This window comes from Schistocerca americana, chromosome 3, assembly GCF_021461395.2.
Source record: "Schistocerca americana isolate TAMUIC-IGC-003095 chromosome 3, iqSchAmer2.1, whole genome shotgun sequence".
Lineage (NCBI taxonomy): Eukaryota > Metazoa > Arthropoda > Insecta > Orthoptera > Acrididae > Schistocerca > Schistocerca americana.
This window is the reverse complement of record NC_060121.1, coordinates 929699347-929705346: the sequence shown is the minus strand read 5'-3', so window position 1 is coordinate 929705346 and position 6000 is coordinate 929699347. Positions and strand designations below refer to the sequence as shown.

General features: G+C 40.7%; 1 protein-coding gene across 1 annotated transcript in view; it reads right to left on the bottom strand.

Annotated features, from left to right (window-relative positions):
- Nucleotides 1–3969: 3969 nt before the first annotated feature.
- The window catches only part of LOC124605573 (F-box/LRR-repeat protein 4), a 164898-nt gene continuing 162867 nt past the window's right edge, over nt 3970–6000 (bottom strand). Inside the window, exons 13-14 of the mRNA XM_047137350.1 lie at nt 5468–5586; nt 3970–5361 (exon numbers count right to left, since the gene is read on the bottom strand). The gene's annotated coding sequence lies outside the window, so the exon portion shown is untranslated. The remainder of the gene's footprint in view (nt 5362–5467; nt 5587–6000) is intronic.

The window sequence follows — 6000 nt, the reverse complement described above, 5'->3', positions numbered from 1 at the left end:
AAGTATGGCTGATGCGGAGCCGGCAAAGGACAACAGGGTCCCTGTGAGTCGCTCGCATGGATGACCGTCACACTTTTGTTGTCTCCTTGATAACACAGAGTTTGTTTGGGGTATGGAGGATGTGCAATGCAGTATCCCAAATCACGAAAACTTTGCAGCGGGAGGCCGATTGGAGATCAGTCTCTGACAGGCCAATCTCCAGAGTTGGCTTATGGGTAGTCTGTTTGGCAGGGGGCTGTCAGCAAGTTCTTTGGCTAGTGTCCCGACATGTCCTGGGGTCCAAATGAAGGTCACTGAATGTCCACTGTTCCCGAGAGCATATAGGAACTCCTGGATAGTCATTACGAAAAGATGTCAAGGGAAGCACTGGTCGAGACCTTGTAGGCTGCTTAAGAAGTCACTACAGATGACAAAGGACTCACCGGTGCAGGAGCGGATATGCTCAAGAGTGCGATAGATGGCGATCAACTCTGCAGTGAAAACACTGCAGCCGTCTGGCAGTAAGTGCTGTTCAGTATGGCCAACTTGAGCTAAGCAAAGCCAACAAGGCCGTCAACCACTGATTCATCTATATAGACTATTTCTGGGCCCTCAAACTTGCTGTAAGGAGAGAGGCAGATTCACACCCTCCCACTGGCACGATGAAGAAGGTATTGGGCTTCTTCAAACAATGCCACACTCTGCCAATGCACCAGCATCCAAGGCTGATGGTAATATGCCCATTTCAGTCATAGTTGCCGATGCCATGGTGTTCACATTGGCACATGCATGGGTCATCCGCTGCAGAGGCCTATCGTTAGGAGTGTTAGGTACACTGTGTGTTCAGACACACTTGTACTCTGCCCAGCATCGAAATCTGATGTTGGTCACACCACAATTCGCTGCCTTTCTTGTTTTACTAGCCTGCCCAGTCTACAACTTCTGACATCTGTAATGAGGGGTGGCTGCCCAGTCCCACAATGTCTGCACGTGTTTTCGCCTTGTGTTGAAGACCCTCACCACAGCTCTCCTCAAATGCCTGGGCCATCACAAACTGCCCTTAATCAAACTCTGATAGATCATGCGTCTTCCCCACTCTACACACTGACAGCAAGCCCACTGATAGTATGTGCATCATGAGTAGGTGTCTGACTAGCAGTAATCCCTTGACAGGTAACGCCGCTATTGCCTGGACTAGTTTATATTGATAGTAGGTCAGTGGTCATAATGTTCTGAATGATGAGTTTGCGTTCCTAACAGAGAGTTTGAATTTGTCACAGAAAAGTTATGCATATTCATCAAAAGCTACGACATTCTGTTCTGTGCCTTTTCAGAAAAATCACAGCCATTATTTGGATACATAACCACTCAATCACAGCTGATTGATGTGCAAAATCTCTCTCTCTCTCTCTCTCACACACACACACACACACACACACACACACACACACACACACACACACACACACACACACACACATATATATATACACACACTTGTTTATGAGTGATTGCTCAGGCTGGTAGTTATGTGTGAAGATGAACAGCATGAGGCAACTAGGAAGGGAAACTAGGGAGGAACATACGGTATAGAGGACAGTTTTCTCCATAGACAGATTCTGACAATAAACATTGCTCTGATGTTAACACCTCGGGTCTGCACTTAAACTTCTTTAGGCATATGCCTGGCAGCACATGCCATGCTGTTTTATGCATTAAGAAATACAAAATTCTGTCAAGAGAGTAGGGGAAAAAAAGAAAATATCACAGCTGAAATTATTCTGCACCAAACTGTGAGCCACTGCCAGTAAACACAATTTTATAAAAGGCGATTTGGGATGAGAGGGAGATTAAGGTTTAATATCGTATTGGTCATCATGTTGTAGTGATGGCACGCAATCTCAGACTGGGGAAGGGAATCGGCTGTGTTGTGTTTGGTGTAACCATTCCAATATTTGTAGTGTGTGAGTTAGAGAAACCACAGAAAACTTAAATCTAAATGACTGGGCTGGGATTTGAATCATTGTTCACATGAATGCTCATCCAGTGTATCAACCACTACAACACTTGAGTTGGGGAGGATATGCATCATAAACTCAGTTTCTCTTAGTTAGTACTTCATTTCTCCAATAATATTGGGTGTCTTAACAATATAGACATCTTCTGCAAACTGAACTCCTGGTTACTTTATCTGTCTGGCCTTTACACTGGTCCTGCATATGGCAGGAAGTGTGTTCCAAAGGAGGTACATCCACTTGAAGGTGGATATGAAGATATCTGACTGTGTAGACTTCAATTATTGAAAGCACCATGAGAAGGCATTAGGCAAGAGGAAATATTCTGTCACTACTAGTGTTTTAGCTCCACATTCAAGAGAGCAATGAGCTGCAGCACCATCATGTAGTAGCCACATTATTTTTTGTACCAAAACAGGCAAATCGTCCAGCACAAGAGGCAGTGTCACCCGCAGGAAGTGCAGATATGCCCAACCTATGAAGTGCTGTGTAAGGATGGCTGGTCCTATTAAGCAGTCGCCTGTAATTCCCGCCTCCACACTGAGGCTAAACCACACATAATGGTTAGCTGCCGTCATGCTGCAGGGAGCTCCACAGCCCACAAGTGGGTGTTGTTAAGATTGATGTTACTGGCCTTCACAAAGGTAGCTTAATCTGTGAATAGGATGGATGACACAAATCTTAACAACATGGTGGCCTGTACAATGAACCAGCGATGAAACTATCACTGTGTAGGCAAGACTGTCTCTCATTTAGCGAAACTATCCAGCAGAGTAAATGGACTGAAATATTACAAAGTGACTTCATTTCTAAAACTAAAATATTTCTCATTATAACTCAGTTTTATTGCTTAGCAAATTCAGCAATTTTCAAATAATGCTAGACATTTTTATGTCAGATGTTTTTGTTAAAAACTGTTAATGTTTTGTAAACCAACTTTCTTATATTTGCATGACTAATCTTTTGAATTAGAGGTGATGCGAAGTAAAGTATGCTGACAATAATTAATTATTATTATCAAATGTAGCTTCTGGTGACTCCTCACATCACTAAGTTGAAACTGACCACGATTTGATCCTGCGACTTCTTGGTTTCTAGGCACATACTTTACTCCTAGACCACCTGGCCCAACAGTAAGCCAATTATACATACCAATAAATAAGGTCATAGGTACAATATGGAATGCATTTCTCTGCAAAGAAAAGTGAAATAATTGTCACAACAAGGAAGAAGAATAGGCCAAATGTGGATATAACTTGTGGAGGGGAAAAACTACAAGTGGTAGAGAACTTCAAGTACCTGGGAAGCATGATTGAAAGTAAGGGGGGAAACGCAATGGAAATTAATGAAAGGTGCAGAAAAGCAGGGCCGTTCTACAGATGCATTAGGGGGCTTATTTGGAGCAAGGAGGTGCCACAGAAATCAAAGGGAATTATATACCGAACCTACTTTGTCCCCATATTGGCATACGGAAGTGAGACATGGGTAATGCACAAAAGCGACAAAAGTAGAATACAGGCTAGTGAAATGAAGTTCCAGAGGAGCAGGTTGAGTGTAACAAGACGAGACAGATTGCGAAATGTGTATGTGAGGAAAAGACTAAAGGAGGAACCAGTACAGGACAGGATAGAAAAATCAAGACTGCAGTGGTATGGACACATGAAGAGAATGGATGAGGGAAGAATTCCAAAGAGGATGTTTGATCTGCAACTGGAGGGGAAGAGGCCCAGAGGAAGACCAAGAGATAGATGGGTGAAGGGAGTGAAGGAATGTGTGACGAGAAGAGGAGAGAACTGGACGAAGGTGGAAGAGGGGGAATGGTGGAAAGACAGAACACGATGGAGAGGCTTGTGTTCCCGACAGACCCAGCCAGTGGCTGGAAACTGTCCAAGATGATGATGATGTAATGAGTAGTAGTCAAATAAATACTTCAAAGCACAGCTTTAAAAGCAGAACTGCTTGATTTATACTTCTCTTTGTTAAACTGCATACAGTCTCTACAAAAATATACTCACAGATTTAGATATACATAATACATAAATATCACATTACTTAGACTCTGATAAAATATTTTATCAAAATGTTTTGTTAAAGATGGATGATGTGTAATGCAATTTGTACATTTTCAGAATAACTTTTTAAGTAGTTCTTTGTGGGTACACACAAACAGTTGTGTGTCCAATATTAGAAACAGTCCTTTTTTTTAATCATTTACGAGGAATTTACATAGCTGCATTAAATGTTACACAGAACAAAACAGTGACCAAGTAACTCTGAAAATTGTGTGACAATATTATTTGAATGTTTATTTTAACATTAAGAACCTTAAGACAAATCCTTCATGAAAATAACATCAAAATACTCACATGGCACGAATAGGAGAAATCCTGTCTTCAGTAGATTATACAAGAAATAACTGAACCTATTTTATTAAGATAACTTTCTTTAAAAAGGAGATCAATATTAGAGATTTGAAAGACTTATCACAACATACCCTCTATGTTCCAACATCACAATATTTTGTAATTTTTACAGTGGCACTGAATTACTCAGTAATATAGCTTAAGTCCCTATGTAGGCCATCTTGGGCAACATGGCAGAGGCTGTCAATATTCAAATATTTTGCCAATCAGCTGTCAACTACAACAGGCTTCTATGATCCAGAAAGGGAATTATACTAGAACAGAAATGTCTTCTGTACAGAATAACAATGTCACTTTGACAGTAGTTGGCATAACATTATCTGAATGGCTACAGTGCCTTCACTACATAATAAAGCATATTACAAAAGGGCTAATGAAACATATCACAGAACTGTTCAATAAATTAACAATTCATATCTTTCAGATACACATATGTAATTGCAATAATAATTTATGAACAATATTGAAACACTATAAGAATGTCCTACTCATTGATGCCACAAACTGTGGCAAGCTAATAACACAGAACTGGAACGCAATGAATCTTAATATCTATAACCAAAATTAAAATTCCTTGTTCAAACAACAAAGGGATTACAAGTAAAAGAATTACACAAAGGTAATGAAGATAGTAAGAGATTGCCAAAGATAAATATGCATACTGGGTAAGCTGTCACAAATTGTTGAAAACAGAAGTGCTCTATACTTCTTGCAACATACATATTAGTCACTGACTGCTGAATGTGTCTGTGTTTTAAATTATTATTACAACTACTGAAAACAAGGGTGGTTTCTTAAAGCTTGCTGACAATATTTATAAGTATCTGCTTAAGTGGTGGTGGATGTGATTCCAGTGAAAGTGACTGTTTCTAATCTTCATAATGTTCTAGCAAGTCTAAAATGTTCTGGAATTCTTAATGGAATCTGGACAGTCCAATTAGAACCTGGAACAAAGAATTCATTACTGCAAGGAAGCCTCATTCAGCATCACAGAATACATATGGATAATAAAGCAAAGAATTAATACCAATCACGAGCATGACTACATACCAGTCACCTGCACGACTCAGTATTTGGTGTCTTGTTACATTAATATCAGTGTAGATACATTACTTCTTGCACTCGGGAAAGACACAGTGGACCCGCATCATCGAACATTCCTGAATGACCTGGAAAAAGAAATGATTGGAAATTCAAATCAGGGAACACAGAAACATCACAGAGTCCCAATGTCCAGCCATAGAGGAGCATTCCCCTCGTAACTCAGTACTACCCAGGACTGGAGCAACTGAATTACATTCTCTGCCAGGATTTCGACTACCTCTCGTCGTGCCCTGAAATGAGGAATGTCCTGCCCACTATACTTCCTACCCCTCCCACAGTCCCACCATCTACCAAACCTACACAATATACTCGTCAACCCCTACACAACCTCTCACCCCAACCCCTTACCTCATTCAGGGCACAATCAACAGCCCACGCGTTGTTCGCTAAAACGGCCGATAACTCAGACTGCAAATGCAATCAGGAACATAAACAGTTAAAAAATGGGCATTCCTTCCAGAAATAGTGGACAGTTATAA